The sequence below is a fragment of the Mixophyes fleayi genome, chromosome 1, assembly GCF_038048845.1.
Source record: "Mixophyes fleayi isolate aMixFle1 chromosome 1, aMixFle1.hap1, whole genome shotgun sequence".
Taxonomy (NCBI): domain Eukaryota; kingdom Metazoa; phylum Chordata; class Amphibia; order Anura; family Limnodynastidae; genus Mixophyes; species Mixophyes fleayi.
In genome coordinates this window covers 234,198,695-234,224,931 of record NC_134402.1, presented here as the reverse complement: position 1 = coordinate 234,224,931, position 26,237 = coordinate 234,198,695, and the positions used below count along the sequence as shown (strand labels likewise).

At 41.7% G+C, this 26,237-nt stretch overlaps 1 long non-coding RNA gene across 1 annotated transcript; it reads right to left on the bottom strand.

The window, feature by feature from the left end:
• Positions 1-317: 317 nt before the first annotated feature.
• LOC142107481 (uncharacterized) lies at positions 318-6,952 on the bottom strand. Its single transcript, XR_012679961.1, has 2 exons — positions 6,778-6,952; positions 318-959 (listed from the first exon to the last, which is right to left on the bottom strand). It is a non-coding gene; the product is annotated as an uncharacterized LOC142107481 (long non-coding RNA).
• Positions 6,953-26,237: the final 19,285 nt, after the last annotated feature.

The window sequence follows — 26,237 nt, the reverse complement described above, 5'->3', positions numbered from 1 at the left end:
GATCAGCAAGTACGCTCACCTTTGTATGGTGTCAGGCCACTCATGCTGGGTAAATGTGTCGGGTATTATCAATGCACGTTGGGAACTGCTACTCCACTGTGGAAAGTGTTAGGCACTGTCAGTACACGCTGCATACATATGACACTAGTTTAGCATATCAAACTTTGCACACTAACTTTTACCAAATTGTTGGTTCAAACTTTACAAACGGACACACAGGTGTTTGTTGTCACAAAATTTAGTCTCAATTAGTTAAGGCAGCGTTCCAAAGGGAACGCAATATAAGCAAACTGAACTAAATAGCACACAGGCACAGGCACCACTGACCTTTTATTAGAAGGCAGCTATATGGTAACCTGGAACGTAAGTGCGACTGTATACACATACATGCAAGTATCAGCTGGCAATCAAATAGTGACAAAGAAAAACAGTTACTCAACTACGATCCATTTCACAGGTTTTAGGTGATCCTTGTCTTCCCTGCCGCTTAATAAATAGTGACTGAATTCTCTGGTGTGTCTTCACCATATCTGTTTGCAGTTCATACAGGAGCCGGCAGCAACGTGCAAAATCAAAGTGCAGATCATCTCCTTGAACAATACTTTTAGTCTTTGAGAGATAACACAAAATTTGATCCTTATAAAGACAGTATAATTGTAGAAGATATGCAAATGGACGAGTAGCTGAATGTAGGACTATGCCAATTCTGGCTTCACAAAAGCGGCACTGCAAATTGTAGTAGGCATTTCCTTCCAGTTCATCGTCTACATAATATTGAAGAGCTGAAATCAGTTCCACATGTTTAGTGACTCGAAGAAATGCTATAACGTTCAGGGTGTCGTTCATTGCACATATATTCTTCCCATCTCCCAACACAGTATTGCAAGATTTACACATGAAAACAGAAAGAACATCAGCTGGAATCTTGCTACACGATGCAGCGGAACTGTCCTCCATGCCTAAATAGAGAAAGAAAAGATAAATTGTTTTGTCTACCTGACTTTTTTTAAAAATAAAAACACAGCAATACCATAAAGTTTAGATTCACAAGTCTTATTTATATATTTTCCTGCTTTTTTCTGCACTTCTGTTTGGTTTTTTTGGGGGGTTGGGGGGAATAGGGGAGTAATGCAAGAAAGATAAGACAAAAACAAACAAAAAAAAAAAAAAAACAAGCACAACAAAACTTAATTGGCAGAGAAAATGAAATGCACAGAATTTTACAGACTGGTAATTGAAAACAATAGTAAACGAAGTAGTAATTTCAGGAGCAAGACATTGTGTACCAAAGAGAAGATGTCACACAGGAGATTTAGAAATGTTAATCTACCTCTCTTCCCTTAAAACACATTCATGTGGTCATGGAAAATAGCCAAGTATGCTAACATTTTTTTTTTATAAGCTACATTGTAGCTTTCAATTCATCCCCTGCAATATGAACTGATAAGTTACTGGAAGAGAGTGACGAAGCGATGGAATTAGGCATGTCATTAACGTTCTTCATTAAGAACTACAGCTACACACTCGCAGGATCATCTCTATAGGTGGTCTGGGACATTTCTAGAGATTAAAAAGACCAGCAATACTAAAACTATGAATAACCATCACTGCCTTATTTTTTCTTTAAAGAGAAAACAAAAAAACCCAGAAGACAATGGTAGGTCATTCTTAAAAACAAAACCAGAAATTGTTATTAGTGTTAACAATCTACATAGCTGGAAGTTTGTATGCAACCAAGTAAAGCAAGACCTCCAGATTCAGTATTACAAAAAAAAAAATTCTCCAGTGCTCCCCCTACTGGCCGCTTGGTCTACTGCAACTGTTAGACTGCATTGTGTATGTATTCTGGAAAATTATTTGGATCTCATCAAAAGACACCTTTACCTTTATAATGGTTTAGTGCACTATTTTCATTTCTTTATTTTATTCTTGAGTATTTGGGTAGTTTGAGTAATAGTTCAATCTCTTATTAGAAAATGCAGTGTGTTTATGTATATATAGAACTGTCTGGCATAGTATTTTAGGACTAGCATTTAGAGAATTCATTGTATACTATTCTTTTCCTGGGTCATTCCACATCAGATCACCCCCCAAAAAAATGGATATGTCCACCACCCATCTCAGATTTTTTCGAATTTTTTTTAGTTAAGAGGATATCAAAACAACTTTCTGCCAAGTATCTCGACTGTCTTACAATTAGTTGATTAAATATTGATTTCTCAATTTATTTACTAGTCGCGGCTTCTTTATCCAGTTTATTTGAAGTATCATGGGTGTTTATTAAGGAATCACCACAAAATTTGGACCCCTAAGGTAACTCTTCCTCCCAAATCCAAACCAAATTACTTTATCTGCCTCATGTTTTGAGTTACGGCAAAAACGCACATTTTTCGAATAGAATTAAAAACGCTAGGTTCAAATAGACATTAGGGATCCTATTTTTTGGGGGTTGTTTAAAAAGGTATACATTACTACCACAAAAAAAAAAAAAAAAAAAAAATATTGCAGGTTACTCCGTTTCATAGTGGAGAAAACAAATAATGAAGTTGCTGTTCGATTACTGGTGTACTGCATACATAATTTGCACATTGTTAAAAACCATACCAAAAAAGTGAACTAAACTGAGGTAATGGGATAGAACTCCCATACAGGAAATGAAAAATAGAAACTGATGGTAAGGGGATTCCCTTTAGAGAAACCAAAACTGAAAATTTCCAGAGAAAGACAGTCAATCATGGCAGCTGCTCATTAAAAGTGCACATTTGGTAGTCTTTTAAATACAGACTGCCATATTGTTATCTACTCAAAAACCATTGGATTATATATCTGGGACCACTTTACAGATCAAGAAAAAGAACTGAAAGAATTCTGAGAACTGAAGTGTCAAATGCAGTAACCAATGTTCCTGGAACCTCAGTCTGTTACCATCATAAAAAGCTTTTGCTGCTAAGAAATGAAGAATTTCTGAAAACATGCTGTAATCGTTTCTTGTCCCACAAAAGAAGAGCCAGAAAAAGTTATGTCACTGAAGTGGGCTAAAGAACACGGTGACCGTCAGCTTCATGCTGTTATTAAACCAGGACAGAAACTTTGCCCAAAATGCAGAATTCAACTGTCACACTGTAAAGAACAAACATACACTGATAAGCCAACAGAAGAAGTTGAATCTCTGATGGAGGGTGTAACTGAACCAGCAGAAACAGATGAGCTGAATGAAAGTATTACAAAGTTTGGTTGTTCACCACTGAAATTGAATGGGGTAAAGAGAAGACACCGGAAGACATACGCTAAAAAAATAGAGCAGGCAAGTACAACCATTCAAGAGAAGCTTACTAAAATGTTGTCTCTTCCTTACACATCACTAGGATCACCCTGGAAAGTAAGCAAATGTTGAGGTTGTGATGATTTACAGAGTGCGATATATAAAGTAAAGCAAAAGTGTGAAGAGGCACCACAACAAGAAGTAATAAAAATATTAACTCTGGCACAAAACAGCTGAACAATTAAGCAAACTACAGAAGAATTTAATGTCACAGAATACATTGTAAAATAATCAGGAAAACTTAAAAGAAACCCATGGCATACTGGCAGAACCTGAAAAATATAGAGGGAAAGCCCTTCTTATACACATCGATCATCAGGTTCAGCAGTTTTACAAAGATGAACATTCTCGCATGTGCCCTGGAAAGAAAATTTGTTTATGTAAAAGTTCCAGGAGGATAAAGGAATCACAAACAGAAAAGGATACTTCTAGTAAACTTGAAAAAGCTTTATCTTGCTTTCAAAGACCGTTTTCTATACATTCAAGTTGGATTGTCTAAGTTTTGTTCCTTACGATCTACGTGGTGTGTTAGCGTTGCGGCAAGAGGTATGCATTCTGTGTGTTTGCGAAACTCACCAAAACTTGAAATTATTGGCTGCTGCTCTACCACTAAAGATGGACTACAAAGACCTAACTGAAATCGTTGTTTGTTCTCAGTCTCAAAAACTTGTATTTTCCATCGATGTGCAAATGCTCAGGTCTGGAAGCACTTCAGAAATTAGTTGTAAATTTTTTCATGATAGTGACGTGGATGATGAGGACACCATTGTTTATAAGCAGTGGATCCACACTGACCAAATTAAATTGGTTACAATCACTAGTAATGTGGAACAATTCCGTGAAGTTATTTGTAGTGCGTTTTATGATGCAAAAGACCATCTGTATACAGCAAAGTCGCACTCTGAATACCTACGCCAGCTGAAGGAAACCATTCACCCAGAAATTGAAGCTATTGTATTACTAGATTTTGCAGAAAATTATTCATTCATGTCAGGATGCAATTCAAGAATTCCACTGGGACACTTCACAAGCAACACTCCACCCATTTGTTGTATATTTTAGGCAAGATGATTGTGACACTTTAAACTGTGTGAGCCTGTGCATATTATTAGCGATACCCGTGACCATGTAGCTATAACTGTGCATGCCTTCATTACGGTAGTTATAAAACACTTAGCGAAACTATTACCAAAATTGGAGTATGTTTACTACTTTAGTGATGGTGTTAGTGCACAATACTTATTGTACTTATGCTTCCATGAGGATGACTTCAACATTCAAGCAAAATGGATTTTTTTTGCCTCATCTTATGGTAAGAGTTTGTGTGATGGCATTGGAATGACAGTTAAACTTCTAGCCACACGCACCAGTCTGCAAGCAGTGGAAACCCATCACATCTTGACACCTTTGGACCTGTATAGCTGGGCAAATGAAAATGTACATGGCATAAAGTTTGTTGATGTGTCACAAAACGAAATACAAGACTGCAAAACCAAGCTGCATAGCCGTCTAGAAACAGCAAAGACTGTGGCAGGAACACGTTCTCATCACAGATTTTGGCCTATTAGTAATGATAAGCTGCACATATATCTATTGTCATCAGAAGACAAATACAGCAGGAACCAGAGTTAGTGTCACTAGGACCACAGCCACAAAAAATGTAGACAAAAGTGATCTGCAACCTGGAACATACATAGCAGCAGTGTATGATAACATCTGGTACATTGGGTATATCATTCAATGTAATTAGGAGGAACAAGATGTGCTGGTACACTTCATGAAACAAAAACCAATCAACAAATGTGCTGTCCTGGGCTTCAAGAGATAAGTGTTTTGTTCCTTTTAGTCACGTCCTCTGTGTAATGGAAGTGCCTACTATCCAAGGAAGTACTGGAAGGCAGTATACACTTTCTGCTGACACTTTAAGGAAAACTACAGACCGTAACAAGTTACAAACAAGGAAAAAATAATGATTGTTGACTCAACTTCAGTTATGGACTAAAGTTATGTTAAAAGGTTTTAAATTTCATGGTTTCTTGTGTAAATAATGTATGCAGTACACTAGTAATCGAACATCAACTTCATTATTTTTTCCTCCACTATGAAACAGAATACCCTGCTGATTTTTTTTGTGGTAGTAATGTATACCTTTTTTTTTTTTTTTTTAAAACACCCCAATGTTGATTGAACCTGGCGTTTCATTCTCTTCAAAAAACGTGGGGTTTTTGCTGTAACGCAAAACATGAGGCAGATAAGGTAATTTTGTTTGGATTTGGGAGGAAGAGTTACCTTAGGGGTCCAAATTTTGTATTGATTCCATAACAAACACCACTGATACTTCAAATACACTGGATAAAGAAGTTGCGATTAGTAGATTTAGCAAATTGAAAAATCAATATTTAATCAATTATCAGAGAGTGGAGATATTTGGCGGAAATAGTTTGTTTTAACATGCTCTCTTAACTAAATCAAATTCATAGAAATCTGAGATGGGTGGTGGACACCCCTAATTGAACTGACCCTCCTGTTTTACCTACAAATAAAGACTAATTTCTGCCAATTCCATCATCTACAGTAGGTCACCCAAAGGGTCAAATGCAGAATTGAAATGTTTGAACTGTGAAAAAATTTGGGTGCTTGTACCACCATACAAAACAGAGCAAAGAGTGCCTGCTCTGACACATGGAATATTCGCACTAGAGGTCTATTCTGGCACATAGAACAAGGCAAACAGTGTAAAATTACTAGTATTGGTTACATGACATATTTCAGGGGAAAGAAGGACTACATTTTTATGAATCAGAACATTGTTCTTTGGTTCTGGAGGCTTTAACTTTCATGCTCCATATACACTCAATTCAGGTACTAGATCAATAGCATCGAAGCCAAAGAGCCCTTCATGTACGTAACCTTCTTTAATTTGAGTATCAAAAGGTGATTACTTGTGCTGCTTTAAGACAGGATCCTATTTACTTCCCCAACCTGCACAATGTCTACTACAAACAGCTGCACCAGACCAAGATACCACTAGGGGGAGCGTTGGAAACCTATTTTTTGGCGCCAATGTGGTTCAACCTCGTAACGAAAAAATTCCCAGCTAAGCCGATTATTGACGAAAGGAATATAATAACTCTGACTATAGCAACATATTACGAAATATTGTTCGTAACATGCCCTCATTGCTTTTTTTTCCCCTCAAGTTTCGTCAGAATTTGTGTCGTGTTCCAAACAGACGTGATCATGGTGCCTACAGTACTACTCGCATGGCTGATCCACACTATAACGGGTTAGAACAAAGGGTGCACAATTCCCACCAGGTTCATAGAACCGCTGATGTGAGACGTGCATGCGCCGGATACACTGATCCTGACGTGTGCACGATTGTTAGACAAGTTATCACGAGCACGATCTAACAAGATAGAAATTAGAACCCGGGTTTTTCAATTGATACTCACTGCCGTTAACGAGTGACATGGTGAAAGCAGCACCAGCTCAAAATCACTGCCAAAGCCGTTGGCTAGATGCCGCGACAGTAGTCATTTTCAGAATAGAACGTCAAATAACAGCTACAGAAAAAAAAAAAAAGTCAATCCTGCTAACCAATTATAAAACACAGCTATCGAAAATGGGGCGGATTCATGAGTCATTCCACCTATCAGCGCTTGGTTGGCTGCTGTGGTTGGCATTTCTGGCCGTAGGTTCCCTGACGTTGTGAAACATACGGGAACTGGAGGCTTACAGTTACGTTAAACGTAAGCTACTAACGAATGCTGAATCTTCTAACGGTTGACATGGAAACTATCAATGTGTGTTTGAATAATACATGCTGGGGGCTCTATGAAATTGGAAGTAAAATAATAAGTAAAAATGAGTGTTCACAGGGTCCTATAAAAGTTATTTTCAAGATATTCTGTATTAGCGTAAAAAGTCATTAGTTTTGATTTTTTTTCTCTAGGAGTTTCTCAGTATTTGATTGTTAATCATTTTTGTTGCTTTGTTTTCAAATTAATATTAATGATCAGTAATGGGTTCAAGAATTAGGTGGCCATTGTACGCAGACATGTAGTTTTAAGGAGATGTCTGGAGTTACTCTCTTCAAGGTCAGTATGTTTACTTTGCATTCTTAAGCAGAAAAGAGTAAGCTATATTCAGACTAGAGCTAGCCATTTTTTTTAATAATACCATACTTGCCTACATTTTCAGTTTCTCTTCTAGAAGGTCCAGAGGCAGCAGGTGGGCGTGTGGGACAGAGCTCGGAGATTCCTGTCACTAACATTGAGCATTCAATAAACTAGTGTCTGTGGCAAGGGCTCTTACTCCTGGCATTGTGTATGTTTCTAAATCACAAAATAGAACACACATGTTGTAGAGTTACACATGCCCCTTTTTTTATTCAACTGTTCTCACTTTCTAAGATGGAAGGTAGAGGGTGCTTTGTTCTTCTGCAAATCATAATACATTCCATTTAGATATTTATTATTCGGCAACCCACAAAGAAAAGCAGGTATGTTTTAAACAGGATCTTAATCTTGTGCCATCAACATAAAGTGCTGGCATTTTATAATTAAACCTGTAAGGGGGTCCAGGTCTGTAAATGAGCTAAAACCTTTCCTTATAGTGGTTTAAATATGACTTGAGGAAGAGAGGTACGCTTAAGATGAAGAACTCTCTTTAGGATTCAATGAAGTTAAAATGTACTATTATGAAAAACTTGGAGGTTTATGCTTGCAGTGTATATTAGACTTCAGGTTATGGAATTGCTGCTTCCTTTAATGAAAGTTTAAACTTAGGGGGGGACGTGGCTTAGACTCCATACTAGCTGGATGTGTGTCAGGCGCCGTCTCCGCACTGACACTTGGTGCAGGAGACGGACGCCTGCACCTTCTCAGCAACCACGTCCTGTTGTCTAGCAGCGGGACACTATCTCTGCTCACCTGTCTGCAGCCAGCATGTCTTACCGCCAAAATCTCCCTAACCCAATCAGGAGGCACATTAGGGTATATAAGCAGCCTCTGACACATGTCTAGTGCCAGAGTATTGGTTCACTCCAGCTCCAGCGTTTCCTGAACTTCTGATCCAGTGTGTTATTTGGTCCTGACTCGGCTATCTGTGACTACTCTCCTGTGTTTCGTTTTGGTACCTCGCTGCCCGGCTGGTTTGACTATTTGGCTTGACCTGACTTCTCTCTGGATCCTCCCTCTGTACTGCACCACTCGGTTGGCTCTGACCTGGATTGCCTGACTACGCCTGTCTACTACTGTCGCTACACCGCTGACTGTCTTGGAGAACCGCGACCTGCATACCCTCTGCAGCTAAGCCCAAACCTCCTTGCGGGGGTCCCTGGTGAATACCGGGGGTACATTAGACTCCGCGCCTCCCTGTTCAGTTGCGCTAATACCGGTTAGTGGCCATCTCTGCAATTCCGTGACAGTATACTCTGGCCATATGAGTGGACAGGATGAACCCTCAGATCGGGACCTTCTGCTCCACTTAGCCCACAGGGTGGATCAGCAAGACTCCAATCAGGCACAACTCTTGCAAAGACTTCATGGGGTTATTTCTTGTTTAGACACCCTTCAGGGGTCTCTTCCAGCAAGCCAGACGGCCTCAGCAGTAACGCTTACCTCCGCAGCCACAACGTCTACTGCCAGCACCGCTAATTCCAGAAGCCTACGTATTCTACCGCCGGAGAAATATGATGGCGATCCTAAGAAATGTCGTGGGTTTCTTAACCAATGCGGTATTCAGTTTGAACTTTCTCCAGAAAATTTTGCCTCAGAGAGGACTAAAGTGGCTTATATAATTTCCCTCCTCTCTGGTCAAGCCTTGTCTTGGGCTTCTCCCCTCTGGGAACGAGACGATCCTACGCTCCGAGATTCTTCCACCTTCATTAAGAATTTTCGGAGGGTTTTTGATGAGCCCGGACGTGTTTCCTCCGCCGCTTCTGGCCTATTAGCTCTCCGTCAAGCTTCACTCACTGCTGGGCAGTATGCCGTACAGTTTCGCACCTTGGCTTCAGAACTCCGCTGGAACAATGAGGCTCTGGTAGCCACCTTTTGGCAAGGGTTAAACGACCATATCAAAGACGATTTGGCCTCCCGTGAGCTTCCGTCTAATCTTGACGACTTGGTCTCTCTGTGTATCAAGGTGGACATCCGCCACAGGGAACTTATGCAAGAACGTGAACGGACCCAGCGCTCATTCCCTCGCCTGGCGCCTCAGTTCCAAGCTCCATTGATTCTTCCGGAAGAACCTATGCAAATTGGCCGCTCTCGTCTTTCCAAGGAGGAGCGTGACAGACGCATCAAAAATCGTCTTTGCCTTTATTGTGGGGACTCGGGTCACCTCCTCTCCTCATGCTCCCAAGAGGCCGGGAAAACGCCCCATCCTAGGCGATCTCCGCTGAGTTGGCTTCCAAGCTTCGTCTCTCCATTCTTCCATTGCCACAGCCTCTGGCGCTGACTGCAATTGATGGTAATCATATCAGCAATGGTTCCATTGATCGCATTACCAGTCCCTTACGGCTGGCGATAGGAGCGCTTCACACTGAGTGGATAAGTTTCCTGATTCTTCCTCAGTCCGTCAATACTGTTATTTTGGGCCTTCCCTGGCTTAAAGCTCACAATCCGCAGTTCGATTGGTCTCGTGCCCAAGTCATTTCTTGGGGATCCATCTGCAAGCAACATTGTTTGACTGCTGTACATCCTCCCAAGTCTTCAATCTCTTGTCTAGTCTCTACTCCGCAGCCTGCTCTTCCGGAGGCCTATGCCAAGTTTGTAGATGTATTCAGCAAAGCTGCAGCAGAGTCCCTGCCTCCTCATCGACCCTGGGATTGCCCCATTGACCTCGTACCTGATAAGTGCATCCCTAGAGGCAGAGTCTTTCCCCTATCTCTACCAGAGACCCAGGCCATGTCTGAATACGTCACTGAGAATCTTGAACGTGGTTTTATCCGCAAGTCTTCCTCTCTGGCGGGTGCAGGGCTCTTTTTTGTCAAAAAGAAAGACGGTACCCTTAGACCCTGTATTGACTACCGGAAGCTGAATGCTATTACGGTGAAGAACCGTTACCCGTTACCTCTCAACTCTTTGATCGGATTCGTGGAGCACAGATTTTCACCAAACTGGATCTTAGAGGGGCCTATAACCTTATCCGCATTCGTCAAGGTGATGAGTGGAAAACCGCAATTTTAATACGAGAGACGGTCATTATGAGTACCTCGTGATGCCCTTTGGGCTTTGTAATGCCCCTGCCGTTTTTCAAGAATTCATCAACGAAATCTTCAGAGATCTTTTGTATCTATCTGTAGTCGTCTATCTTGATGATATCCTGGTCTTCTCCTAGAACATCACCTCTCATCGAGATCATGTCAAAGAAGTTCTGTCTCGCCTTCGTACTAATCACCTATATTGCAAATTGGAGAAGTGCCTTTTTGATCAACCTCAGGTTCCCTTCCTCGGGTATATAATCTCTGGCATGAGTCTCCAAATGGATCCAAAGAAGGTAGAATCTATCCTTAGTTGGCCTCAACCCTCTGGCCTGAAGGCTACTCAACGTTTTATTGGATTCTGCAACTATTACCGGCAATTCATTAGAAGCTTCTCTTCATTGATCTCGCCCATCACGTCACTTACCTGTAAAGGTGGGTTAGCCAAGAACTGGCCTCAGGATGCAGTCTTGGCCTTCAAAGTTCTTAAAGAAGCTTTCTCTACCGCTCCTGTCTTGAGACAGCCTGATCAACTAAGACCGTTCTTTCTATAGGTGGATGCTTCTTCGGTGGGTGTGGGAGCAGTTCTCTCTCAGAAGAATTCTGCCGGCACTTTCTCTCCATGTGGCTTTTACTCCAGGAAAGTTTTACCCAGTGAGGTCAACTATAGCATCGGTGACAATGAGCTCCTGGCCATCAAGATAGCCTTAGAAGAATGGCGGTACCTGCTCGAAGGCGCTCTCCATCCTATCACGGTATTCACAGATCATAAGAACCTCACCTATCTGGAATCCGCTCAGTGCCTTAACCCTCCTCAGGCACGCTGGTCACTTTTTTTTCCAGATTCCAGTTGATCCTGACTTACCGTGCTGGGTCGAAGAATTCCAGGGCCGATGCACTTTCCAGGTCTTTTGATCCTTCGGATTCTTGCCAGTCCGGTGTTAGACCTATCATCAGTCCTCTGAAGATCTTGGCTTTGACTAAATCCTCTGTTAAGACACCCCCTGCTGGACGTACTTTTGTGGAGACCCATCTTCGTCCCAGACTGTTGGCGTGGGCCCACGATTCCAGATTTGCTGATCATACTGGGATCAAGAAGACTATTGCTCTTTTGTCCCGCAGCTATTGGTGGCCATCCTTGAGTGCTGACGTTCATAAGTATGTTGCAGCTTGCGGTTTATGTGCACGTCACAAGACACCTAGGCGTCCACCAGCAGGGCTTCTTCTTCCACTCCCGATTCCAGACTCACCTTGGGCAAGCATCAGCATGGATTTTATTACTGATATCCCCAATAGTCATGGCTTCAATACTATTTGGGTGGTGGTGGATCGTTTTTCCAAATGGGCACATTTTGTCCCTCTCAAGAAATTGCCATCCGCTGCTGATCTAGCCACTCTTTTTATTAAGAATATTTTTCGGGTTCACAATTGCCCCATTGAGATCATCTCTGACAGAGGTGTACAATTCATTTCAAGATTCTGGAGATCCTTTTGCAGCAATCTAGAAATTGAGCTAAAATTCTCATCGGGATACCATCCCCAGACCAGTGGTCAGACTGAGCGGGTCAACCAGGAATTGGAGACGTTCCTCCGTTGTTACTGCTCTGATCACCTATCCTCCTGGAGTGATTATTTACCTTGGGCAGAATTTTTACATAATATCCATGAACATGAATCTTCTGGAACATCTCCCTTCTTTACCATCTTTGGCAGACATCCCATACTTCTCACTTTTCAGAAGTTCCCAGTGCATCGGTACCTGCAGCTCAAGAGATGGTCGGTGACTTTTCGAAGATTTGGACTCAGGTACGATCTAAACTTTTACAGTCCTCGGAACGGCATAAACACTTTGCTGATCGTCACCGTAGGAGGATTCCAGTTCTTCACGTTGGGGACAAGGTGTGGCTGTCCACGCGTAATTTCAATGAAATTCGCTCCCAGATATATTGGTCCCTTCCGCATTGCTCATATTATTAATGCGGTTACCTATCTACCTCCTTCACTCCGTGTGCATAACTCATTTCATATTTCCTTATTAAAACCTTTGGTTCTTAATGAATTCTCCAACCTTCAGCCTCCGCCTCCTCCCATCAAGACAGCCTTGGGCGACGAATATGAGATTAAACGCATCTTGAAATCCCGATCCATTCGTGGTAAGACTCAGTTCCTCGTCCACTGGAAGGGTTATGGTCCTGAAGAAAGGTCCTGGGTAGATAAGAAAGACCTACATGCCCCTCATCTGCTTTCAAAGTTTTTGAAGAACCAGATTTCCAACTCCTCTCCTTCAGGGGAGGGGGGTACTGTCAGGCGCCGTCTCCGCACTGACACTTGGTGCAGGAGACAGACGCCTGCACCTTCTCAGCAACCATGTCCTGTTGCCTAGGAGCGGGACGCTATCTCTGCTCACCTGTCTGCAGCCAGCATGTCTTACCGCCAAAATCTCCCAAACCCAATCAGGAGGCACATTAGGGTATATAAGCAGCCTCTGACACATGTCTAGTGCCAGAGTATTGGTTCACTCCAGCTCCAGCGTTTCCTGAACTTCTGATCCAGTGTGTTATTTGGTCCTGACTCGGCTTCCTGTGACTACTCTCCTGTGTTTCGTTTTGGTACCTCGCTGCCCGGCTGGTTTGACTATTTGGCTTGACCTGACTTCTCTCTGGATCCTCCCTCTGTACTGCACCGCTTGGTTGGCTCTGACCTGGATTGCCTGACTACGCCTGTCTACTACTGTCACTACACCGGTGACTGTCTTGGAGAACCGTGACCTGTGTACCCTCTGCAGCTAAGCCCAAACCTCCTTGCGGGGGTCCCTGGTGAATACCGGGGGTACGTTAGACTCCGCGCCTCCCTGTTCAGTTGCCCTAATACCGGTTAGCGGCCATCTCTGCAATTCCGTGACAACGTGCCTTGCTTGAGCTTCGGTCTTAGAACCTTTAAAATTCTGAATTATCGTGGTAGTTCCTCCCTGATTGCCTTCCAACTGGGTTGTCTGTGTTCCTTGAACCCCCCGGCATCCGCACGTCTCAGAGCTGACCAGCATATCTTGACAGGCGACCGGACTCCTAGAGTGAGGCCTGTTTTCCCACCGCCCAATGGCGGCCCAGTCCGCGTCTTACCCGGGACTGTGACCCGACGGCAACCTGATGCCCTGCATGGGATCATTTGGGTATTTGATCATATACCGCACACATCACCTATCTTGGAGGTGCTCCAACAGCTCCGGAGTAACAGATTGACAGCCTGGACACGCCGTAATAGTCCAAATTTTACGCTACATTTTACCATTGCGGCGTCTGCAGTCATTAGACCTCACCGTCCGACACCCCTTGAAGCAATACAGACTAGTGTTACCATCGGTAGGCCATGTACATTGCCGGTCACTGTCTCACCTGCTCTGGGACACCTATCCTGCTTACCGCTGACACAGCACCCGCTATAGTTCAGCTACTGCCTGTGGCACCCAGTGATCTGGACTTTTATCCATCGGTCTGCCCTGTACAACTGACTGTCTCTAACCGCCCGGTCCCGGATTAACTGGACTCACCTGGGTAACTTCTGAACGTCTGTGTAAACCCCTACGTCTGGTGGTCCATTTGGACCTGGGGTCTGGTTGATCCCATGGAAGTGCCGAATCAGAAGTGCCGTTTGCACCATTACCGCTCCATTTCCAGCAAAATGAAACGCGGCACTGTGATAGGAAGCAGCCTGCCATATAGTTCTTGGCCGAAGAAACATTAGTAATCGCAGATTCCAGGGACATATTGTTGGTCAATATCACCATACAGCAGCAACATAGATAACTGCATCAAACATCTAGTCGACAGCTATGTGAGTCTATTAAGTTGTTCACCACCCTAATTGGTCTGACTCTGTGCCTCACTCAATATCTATAATTGGCATCCATCTGTTTGCTCAATTGGCTACTTTTTCTCAGCTCTAGATTCTACACTTATAGCATTTTACTTGAGGTTCTGCTGCCATCTTGTGGTGTATTGTTATTATTGCAGCCAACACGCTTAACTCCTGTACAAGGCTCTCCCAGCCTCCTAATTTGGTGGCTGCCAAATAACAATGTTTTGAGCCACCATGGGCTTCCCGCCTATGCCGCAATACACCCTTTGTTAGGGGCGCTGGACCACCTAACTTATATTTATGTCTAGGTACTGAAGATGCTCTACTGACCCTCCCATGTCTGACTACTGATACCATTTGTCTTCCTATGGCATCTTGAATTCCTGTGTACCATTCCAGTGCAACACATTACCTCGTCTAGATTCCTATTGTGGGAGCGATGGGCCCGAAGAAATACAAAAGCACCAGACCCATACCTGCTGTGAATTACTTCAAACATGTGGCGACAGGCAGGCAAAGAAAACTCCTCCTTCGCCAGCAGTTTCACCTGCCATGGCAGCTGGGACCCTCCTAAAACTCCTTCACCTCATCTTGATCCCAATGCTCCCCTAACGACACAATGCAACTAATAAAAGCTAATCAAAATGCGGATCTCACCAACACTATGAAGGCATCTACTTGAGAAATCAAAGAAGAAATTGAAGAAATAGATGATCGTACTTATCACCTGGAACAAAAAATGAGCGAACTGGTCCCTCCCACAACGACTTGATAAATGCTCATGAAAGAACTATCAGACTCCGTTCGAGAAAAGATGGCAGACATGGAGGTTCCCTCTAGGCGCAATGTGAGAATACCACCCATAGCTGGGAAGGCAGTTACCCTCTGTGGGATTCAACTCACTCGGGTAGACCAGATTATATCCAAAATAAGGCTTTATTATGACAGCACAACAAGACGCTCACAAGATACAAGGTAATGGTAGCATGTATCCTCCAGCAGCCTCTTGCAGTCAGCACTCTAAAGCAATAATCTCAGTCTCTTTCAGAGTCTTATTCTCCGGCAATATTACAACTACCTTTTAGCTATACAGTTACTATGTCGCTCAGCTTGGAAAACTGTCTCACACAGACCCTGTCCTGGTAGGGTTTCCTCCAGCAGCACCACAATGCCTGGCCCAGAGTTATTTTCGCTGATGTCTTGTAAACCAGGATCCTCCTAGCTCTCTCGGCATTCTGCTCTCCCTATATTCTTGGCTGTATACACAGGGAGTAGGGTCAAATGTCTCAATCCTCCCCCTTACCGCAGAGGTTTATCAGTGGATACTTTAACTGTTAGACATACTGTCTCTTTTAACTTGAATATACAATGGAATGACTTGACTCAATTAGCTATTTGGCTGAATACACTAAACAAAGGGTTACAATACAACATCAAGGAATAACACTTCATGCTTGCGTGAAATAACAAGACATTTGACACATTGTATCTGCCACATTATGCAATCTGAGTCTGTGATACATTTTTATACAATAACATTTATATTGATACATGTTAATACATTTCCCAATGCTATTTCATCCAGTATATTACTGTGGAGGTACATTGCATATCATCTAGAAGTTCTAACCTAATTACCTCTCAGATTACCTGTTGACCTAGCTAGTTAAAATGGGCTACAAGCTAGATATGTCAAGTCACTAAGACATTGTTCTGATTACATCCTAGATCCACACCTCATGACAATGGACATTTCAGACAACTGGTAATTACCTTAGCTAACACAAGCAAAATGACTTCTGCTGTACTGTTATTTTCACACAATATGGCAATATTGTTTCTATTTCTAATATATACAATATTGCAGTTAATAGCAAGGGCAAAATGTACCAAATAACATGAACTAATAATACACAATAGATGCTCTGGTGTATAGACTTAGACTGGGCCAAGGATTAAAAAGTACATTGAACTGTGAGAAATGGGTGATGATTAAAAAGTTCTCAGTCCAGTAGCACCCCGTTTCGTGACACGCTATAATGTCAAAATCAGAGGCACTCCAGAAACATTCTCCAATGCAGACCTCCAATCGTATGTCATGTCACTGTTCCGGAAGGTCCTTCCCTCGGCATCGGAACAGTACCTTCTTATTGACAGAGTCCATAGACTGCCTAAACCCCGGTCATATGTGGACTCATCTCCTCCTGATATGCTCCTCTGCATGCACTTTTTTCATATGAAGGAATAACTCCTGAGAGCGGCCAGAGGGGCAGAAGATATGAAGGTTCTGGCTGATATTCAATTGTTCGGAAGTAAAGACTAGAAGTTATTTGTATGGTGCACTGTATTCCCTTCTACCTACCAATCTTTATTTAAGGCATCATGTACATTAAAATATAACTTTTATTAGTAATTATAAAAACAAGGTCTTTTTATTAAAATATGCAAAATAAAGTGAAATGGTGATGTATGTGAATTAAAACTCCGAATGTGCTTAAACTTCTATTATTATATAGTCCCAGCGAGGTGTATGGCTTTTAGGGTAGAAATTTATAATTCATACTTTTTATCCATTGCCTCGTAAATTGCTCCCATTAATATGTTTCTATTAGAATATATAGTCAGAAATAGGGAGACAATATCCTGGAATTGGTGTTTCTTATGACTGCTGATCCTATATACCAGCACTAGCTTAGAGATCGCCTATCTATGATCCTCAATAATTATGATCTTAATATAGATATTATTGGGATCTATATAAAATTCCAAGAAGCTACTTGTTATAGTTCATTACAAAAGGTGGATTGGAAATCGGAAGTGCTGCTTTCTTATAAGTTGGCAAAATATAGGGCTCTAATAAATATAGATATTGTCCCGTGACTTCCTACTGCTGTTCCATTTTTAATAGAGATTCCCCACCCATTACTGCTTCTCTTGGAAAACTATTGGCTTGTCTTAGATATTTGTGCTATGAAGCTAAGCTTTCTTATTGCTATTTGTCTATCTTGCTAGTCTGTATATTGCAGATTTCTATCTTAATAGATTCGACCTAAAGTCATTAGAAAAGTTTGGTCATGTCAGAATATTTCTATGAAGCATAGCAAACATCCGGAGAAACGCTGACGTGCATTTCGCATTGCTTTATCAAGGACTACCCGATCGTCTCATTTGACAGGAGTTATATACTCTAAGGCACGCCTACCATCTGACGTGATAAATTTGTGGGAGTGTAAGAATACGTGAGTGACTTTTTTCTCTACCAATAATATTTTGTCAGTTATATAAGTCCGCCCTCTAAGGCGAATCTTATTGGGCTATTTTTGCATCCACCTCTCCTGAGAGGTTTTAACCCGTTTGTATTATCAAAAGATGTAACCCTTCAATAATCATGATTATCTTAATCTATTAGCGGGTGATTATCGTATTTTAGTTTCCCACAATATTCACATGACAATAAGAGGGGATGAATACACTTTATCTCCATCCAATTGGGTTGTTCTAACGGTGAATCACTGTTTAATATTCAGAGGATGTTATAATGTAGCGATGAAGCAGAATTCATTGATTCATACATCTATTCCCTTTTGTGTATATAATTTTTTTAAAATTAGCCACACTATCATTCTCCTATTTCATCTTGCTTTTCAGAAAAAACTGCATGAATATACATTAATGTGTATATAGTTCTTACTTTAAATGAAAATACAGATCATTCTTCCCTAATTTGTTAATTGTATAAGGAAACAGAAATATATAACCTCCTTGATATTTCTACTGATCCGGTAAAAAGGTAAGTATGATGGATGTCAGATAAATCCGAGGTGTTATATCGTAGTGCCACATTTTTCATAATTTTATTTTATTTTATATTACCCATATTTAAAACCGTCAATAATCCGGTTAGTGTTGCAATACAGTAATATCTACAAGAAAGATGTTGACAGTATTCATGGTCATTTCAATCACTCCCACTGTTGCAATAGCCACCATCTGGCCACTCCGGCCATACCTCAGTACAAATATATCCCCATTCTTTCTCCCTACACGCTAACTCTATCCGTATTTTTATTTTTAAATCACAAACTGTTATTGAACGTTTTTTTTACTATCGTTTCACTTATATTGAAGCACATGGGGATGTATCTCTTATAACCTTTATAAAGACCTCCCATACACAGCCTCATAATACCTTACTTTTAATCATTGTGTATTACTCAGATCTTATGAGTGTTGGTATTTACTTAGCAGATGGTTACTGTATCTTTTAATATCACCACATTTGTATGACACATAGAGGAAATGTTCTTGATTGTTTTAATGTCAACTATTATTACGATAGGTTTTCCTTTCATTGTTCCACTTTTACTATTGTGCCAAAATAGTGGAGTTTTTTAAAACTATATGCAGATTTCCTAATTTGTTCAATAAAGTACTTTCCTAAAACTGTGTTGTTGTTTCTTTATCTCTTGCATAAAGGATAAAATAGACCTCATTATATTCATTTTATTTAATAACTAGTGTATTATTACTCTAAGTCATTTCTTAATCAGTCACTTTATTTCAAATAAGTTTTCCATCCGTATTCATATTCTGTGCTGAAATTTATAACATTGAAGTGGTTTTAAGATTACATGTGAATGGTTCGTGATATAATTAAATCTCATTCTAATTTGTTTATTATATTTCACAAAGTGATCTCTTATTTTTAGTATGATCTATTGATATATACAGTTTAATTGTTTGATATAATATTACATAACATTAAGGCCAATTAAATAATTAATTGGATATTTGTGAAAAAAGTTTATAGATGTTAATATATACAAGTGTATAATATTACAAGTGAATCTAAAAATTAAATTCTTAATAAAGTGATAAACTTATAAATATAAATATCAAAAATTATTTTAAATAGTGCAATTAATATTGTGAGGATGATGCGGAAAGGAAATTAGATAAGGGATCTAGATTTTATGGTCCTAAGTTTTTATATGTACTTCATTTATAGTTTTCAAAGAAATACCATGTAGTTGTTGTTTTCATTAAGACCCATTGGGTATGTGGTGTTCATTAAGAAGATCATCTTTGTTTTCCTTCTCAACAGTTCTTGCTTTATGTCGCCACCTCTGATATTAGGGGTGACTTTTTCCATTCCATATGCTTTAAGGTGTAAAGTATTGCTGTTGTGTTTTTTCAGAAAGTGTTTCGCAACTGTAGTTAGAGTTTTGAACTTTCCTACATCTTGTTTAGTGTTATGGATATTGCCTACATGTTCCAATATCCTTTCTTTCAGGGGTCTTGTTGTCATCCCAATGTATTGCTTATTGCAGGTGCAGGTAAGGCAGTAAATGACACCCTTAGTGTCACAGAAAATAAAGAGAAGGAAACTTTTTGCGCTATCCGTTCCCACTCTAACATACAATAAGGAACCAATATCTTCTTTTTAGGTAATGTTGATTGCCATATAAAACGTAAAAACTTCACAACTTCAGGATATCCAATCCCCGCAATTAGAAATAGACTTACAATTAGTATAAGCCCGTGTTCCCGTAGCAGGTACTTGTAACGAGGAGACCTGATCTTGTCCGCCCGCTTTTCACATATGGTAACAATCAGAGTACTTCAGCAATCTCCCACATGTCTCGGGCACCACATTAAAAGAAAAATAAAGACATCTAGTGTACTACGTTTTAAAATTTAATACAAATACAACAGTTATAGTGTACTAAAACCAGCAAAGGGTCAATGAAGCTGATAGGTATTTAAAGCAGTAATAGTCAATCAGGGCAGGTGTCAGATTGAGCTGCTGTTGAGTGGAGTTCATGTGATCACACCCAGGCTGATAACAACACTGCACCAGACAAAATGAAACAGTAGTTACCTCCTGTTCCTAAGAAATGGTTCATATCACCAGAAAGACTGATTACAGTTGAAACGCGTTGGTGAAGTGGACAACAGACGGACTGTGACCCTCTCTCGTGATTTTACATCATTGTCAGAAAATGCTGTGGTTAGGAGCTCCGGAACATCATTAACTATCCATGCGCTTTTTTTTCAATTATCCGGTACGGGTAACCACATCCCCTGTTGTATTTGTATTAAATTTTAAAACGTAGTACACTAGATGTCTTTATTTTTCTTTTATTGTGGTGTCCGAGACATGTGGGAGATTGCTGAAGTACTCTGATTGTTACCATATGTGAAAAGCGGGCGGACAAGATCAGGTCTCCTCGTTACAAGTACCTGCTACGGGAACACGAGCTTATACTAATTGTAAGTCTATTTCTAATTGTGGGGATTGGATATCCTGAAGTTGTGAAGTTTTTACGTTTTATATGGCAATCAACATTACCTAAAAAGAAGATATTGGTTCCTTATTGTATGTTAGAGTGGGAACGGATAGCGCAAAAAGTTTCCTTCTCTTTATTTTCTGTTACAATTATTTAAAACCTCTGTACGGTTTTTTGAAGGTTACTTTTTTGCTGCAATTCACGAGGAGCTGTATATAATAATTTTTCTATATTCTACCCTTAGTGTCACAGTTTATGAAGTCTTTAATGATATGTTTTTTGTTATATTTGTCTGTAAAATCTTGTGTCTTCTTCATAAAGCTACACGCATTACATTTTCCACAGGAGAAAGAACCTATGATTTTATTTGTAGTTCTTATGATTTTCTCTTCTTGGAAATGGCTGTGTACTAGTAGGTCTTTCAGATTCTTTGATCGTCTCCAGCTGAGTGAGATTCTTTCTCCTAAAGCATCTTGAAGATCTGGATCTTGTTGTAATATATGGATGTGTCTTTGTAAACTGGACTGTATATCTTTCCATTGGTTGTTAAAAGTGGATATGAATCTAACCAGCTCTTTCCTTGTTGTTATTTTCGCACATTTTTCTGGGTATATCAGGGTGTCTCTTTCTATTGTGGCTATTTCTAGATAGGATGTTTTAATCATCCTTTTGCTGTATCCTCTTTTTTGGAGCCTAGTTTTTAAATCTTTAGCTCATTTTTCATAAATGGTGTTATTGCCACAATTGCGTTTCGTACGTAAGTACTCTCTGTCACTCACCGGACTGTGAGTGCTTCTTCCCGTGTGTTTAGGAACCGTGGCCGTCCACCATCCTGAGGGTCTGCGCATGTGCAGCCCTTTCAAACCTTCAGTTCATGTTCCTTTTAGTTAATTGGCTGATCAGGCAACACTCCCTATTTAAAGCACCTGAGGTCAATACCTCGTTGCCTGATCTTGGAGTCTCATTCCCCATGAGCCTCTGAAGGTGTTCCTGTGTTTCCTCGTGTGTTCAGCTCCTGCTGATTCCTGTTGTTCGTTTGTGGTTTCCAGACCACTTCATCTTCCCTGTGTTTCATCGTGACTGCACCAGCTGATTCCTATCCGCTGCCTCCGTGTATCTACAGTATCCTGCTCACTTCAACTCTCCTGTGTTTCATCGTGACTGCACCAGCTGATTCCTATCCGCTGCCTCCGTGATACTTCGGTTTGCAGTCCACTTCAACTCTCCTGTGTTTCATCGTGACTGCACCAGCTGATTCCTATCCGCTGCCTCCGTGTATCTACAGTTTCCTGCTAACTTCAACTCTCCCGTGTTTCATCGTGACTGCCCCAGCTGATTCCTATCCGCTGCCTCCGTGTATCTACAGTATCCTGCTCACTTCAACTCTCCCGTGTTTCATCGTGACTGCTCCAGCTGATTCCTATCCGCTGCCTCCGTGTATCTGCAGTTCCCTGCTCATCGCAACCCTCCAGTACTCCTCGCGTCTGCAGCCAGCTGATCCGCTCCCCGTGCTTCTACAGTGTCTCCACTTGTGTCAACTCGCCTGTCTGCATCGGATCAACGCCTCGCTGCTTTCATCTCGTCTAGACCATCTCTACTCTTCAGTGTTCTCCAGGTGTCCAGTTCTATATACTACTGCTTCCTGAGTATTTGTTTCTATCTCTGCTGGTCTACCTACCTGTGCGCTGCACCTACTTGACTACCGCTTCTACCCTCCTGGGACTTCGTATTCTGCCGGCCCCGCCGTCCAGGTATCTCTGCACTTCTGTCTGACAGCCTGCTCTCCTGAACCACGTAATGCATACTTCTCATTGACTGTGCTGGTGTATTGCATATCTTGCTGGACTGAGTTGTTCTCCTCTGGAGTTTACTATCCGCTGAGACTATTGCCATCATTTGACTGTGTTACCTTTTGCCTGGATAGTTCTTGTGACTTTGTATTATTGTGCAGTGCTGTTCAGTCATTACTATATTGTGCGTATCATCGTGGGATCAAGTTCAGTGTGCCCGTGTATACTCTGCATTTCTCTCCCCGTGCTTCTCCTCACATATATATTCAGTGGTACAACTTGCTAGAGGCAGACCACTGTTCCCTGTTTCCTAAGTCACCTGTTTCCAGTATCCTTTCACATAGTAGTGGTACAACTTGCTAACGCAGACCACTGACTTCCCGGATACCTCCACCTGGATTCTATTCCCTCACCTAGACAGCGGTACAACTTGCTAAACGCAGACCGCTGACTCTCATCACCTCCTCGTTACTTCTGGACATTCCTCCTCACTATAGCAGTGGTACAACTTTCTATCCGCAGACCACTGACTACCCTCACGTTTCCTTTGTCCATTCAGCTCCTCGTGTACTATTACCTACATATTACCAGTGCTGCTAGTCATAGACTTTCCACGAGCATTCTCTACCATCTGCTGTCTCCTGTTCCGTGATCACCCCGCTACCAGAGTACCATATTACCACCTATACTGCTCTGGTAAGTCCATCATCTGGTGATCACTGGGTAAAGACTCCTAGTGACCGTGACAGTAAGATTAGGCCATGACAGACCCAGATTCGGAACCTACAGCTAAAGAGATGCTGCAGCATCTGGTCACCCGTATGGAGCAACAGGATGCTCGCCAACAGCTGTTACTACGATGTTACCAGGCGTTAGCCTCCCAAGGAACATCTGGACAGAATATCACAGCTAATGTTGATGCTCCTGTGCTTTCCTCCGTTTCCCCAGTGCCATCCCAGGTGTCTACGGCTTCCACGCTTCACCTGCCTACTCCGTCAAAGTATGATGGAGACCCCAAAACTTGTAGGGGTTTTCTCAACCAATGCTCTGTTCATTTTGAGCTCCAACCTCAAAATTTTTCTACCCATCGTTCCAGAGTGGCCTATCTTATTTCATTGTTTTCTGGACAAGCTCTCGCATGGGCTTCCCCTCTGTGGGAAAGAAACGATCCATTATTACAGGATAGTGCCAAATTTATTTCCACGTTCCGAAGTGTATTCGATGAACCAGGTCGTGTCATCTCCGCTGCATCCAGCATTCTCCGTTTACGTCAGTGTTCTCGTATAGTAGGACAGTACATCATTCAATTTAGGATATTAGCCTCTGAGCTTCAGTGGAACACTGAAGCGTTAATTGCCGCCTTCTGGCAGGGGCTCTCCAATAAAATTAAAGATGCACTGACTACTCAAGAACTACCTACTTCCTTAGAAGATTTGATTTCTCTTTGTCATCGAGTAGACATGAGATTCCGTGAAAGGGAGTCTGAAAAAACAACTTCAGTTAAAGCACCTCTTCGTTCAACTTCTCAACTTCGTTCAGTTTCATCTCCTGTGATACCCATGGAGATAGGACGCTCCAAATTAACTACTGAAGAGAGGAACCGAAGAGTAAAGAATAGACTTTGTATCTATTGTGCTGATTCCACACATATGCTCAATTCATGCCCTAAAAAATCGGGAAATGCCAGGCCCTAACTAGTTCTGGAGAGGTGAAGTTAGGGTCCCTGGAGTCCTCTCCATGTTCTACGAAATTAAAAGTCTGCGCTTTTGATGTTAAAATTTCCTTCGCTACCAAATCCTTTGAGTCCCAAGCACTTATTGATTCTGGAGCTGCGGGAAATTTCATTTCTAAATCCCTAGTGAATCAATGGTCCCTACCAGTGATTACCCTGAAGACACCAATTACTGTGACTGCTATTGATGGATCATGTCTCATCAATGGTCTCATCACCCAGAGTACGTCTCCAGTAACGCTTCAGATTGGTGTGCTACACCAAGAAGAAATTTCCTTTTTAATTCTTCCTGTTACTACAAGTCTGATTGTTTTAGGCCTTCCATGGCTTCAATGTCATTCTCCCCAGATTGACTGGCGCACTCCTCAAGTTACGTCTTGGGGAGCTGAATGTCATCATCGTTGTCTCTCCCAAGTCGTTCCACTTAAAATACAGCAATCTTCCATTTCACCTTCCTCACCGGGACTCCCTCCTCAGTATGCTTCATTTGCCGGTGTATTTGATAAAACTCAGTCTGAACGTCTTCCTCCTCATCATTCATGGGATTGTCCGATTGATCTTTTACCTGGCAAGACTCCTCCTAGGGGTCGTGTATTCACTTTCGTTACCCGAAACTCAAGCTACATCTGAATACTTCCAAAAGAATCTCCAGTGTGGATTTATCCGACCTTCTACTTCTCCTGCTGGAGCCGGGTTCTTCTTTGTAAAAAAGAAGGATGGATCACTACGTCCCTGCATAGATTTTCGTGGCCTTAACGCCATTACTATTAAAAATCGGTATCCCATTCCTCTGATTACTGAGTTGTTTGATCGGATTAAGGGAGCTCGGATCTTTACCAAGTTGGATCTTCGTGGTGCCTACAATTTAATTAGAATCAGGTCCGGTGACGAATGGAAGACAGCTTTCAACACCAGAGAAGGGCATTATGAATATTTAGTGATGCCCTTCGGGTTATGCAATGCCCTCGCTGTTTTCCAGGGCTTCATTAATGAGATCTTCCGGGACTTGTTATATGTATGTGTCGTCGTTTATCTGGACGACATATTGATCTTTTCACAGGACCTGCCGTCCCATCACCAACATGTGGCAGAAGTTCTTTCCAGACTCCGGAGAAATTCATTATTCTGCAAATTAGAAAAATGTTCATTCGAGTTGCCCCAGATTCCATTCCTGGGTTATATTGTCTCCGGAGTTGGCCTGCAAATGGATCCAGAAAAGGTGAATGCTGTGTTACATTGGCCTCAGCCAACTACTCTTCGTGCCATTCAGCGTTTTTTAGGTTTTACCAATTACTATAGACGCGTCATTCAAGATTTCTCTTCGATTGCATCTCCTATTGTGGCCCTGACTCGTAAAGGGGCCAATACTAAACAATGGTCATCTGAGGCTCTTCAAGCCTTTCAGTTTCTTAAAGAGTCCTTCTCCTCTGCTCCCATTCTTCGACAGCCTGATGTGATGCTTCCCTTCTTCCTAGAAGTAGACGCCTCTAATGTTGGTTTAGGAGCCATTCTCTCCCAAAGATCGGAGCAACAGAAATTCCATCCTTGTGCCTTTTACTCTCGGGGTCTTCTGCCTGCGGAGAAGAATTACACCATCGGGGACAAGGAGTTGCTGGCTATTAAAGTAGCATTAGAGGAGTGGAGATACTTGTTTGAGGGAGCTCGTCATCCTGTGACAATTTTCACGGATCATAAGAACTTGTCATATCTACAGTCTGCTCAATGTTTGAATCCTCGTCAAGCAAGATGGTCTCTTTTCTTTTCTCGTTTTGAGTTAATCATAACCTTCAAACCAGCTGCAAAGAACAAAAAAGCCGACGCTCTATCTCGAGCCTTTGTGACGTCCTCTGACGTTGAAGAGGTTTCCAACCACTCTATTCTAGACCCCAAATGTGTTTCGCTGGCTGCTTCTTCCACTAAGGTGCTACCATTTGGGAAAACCCTCGTGCCTCCTACTCTTAGGAGAAAAATCCTTTCGTGGTTCCACTCTTCTCGTTTTTCTGGACACTCTGGTGAACGCAAGACCTTTGAGATTCTCTCT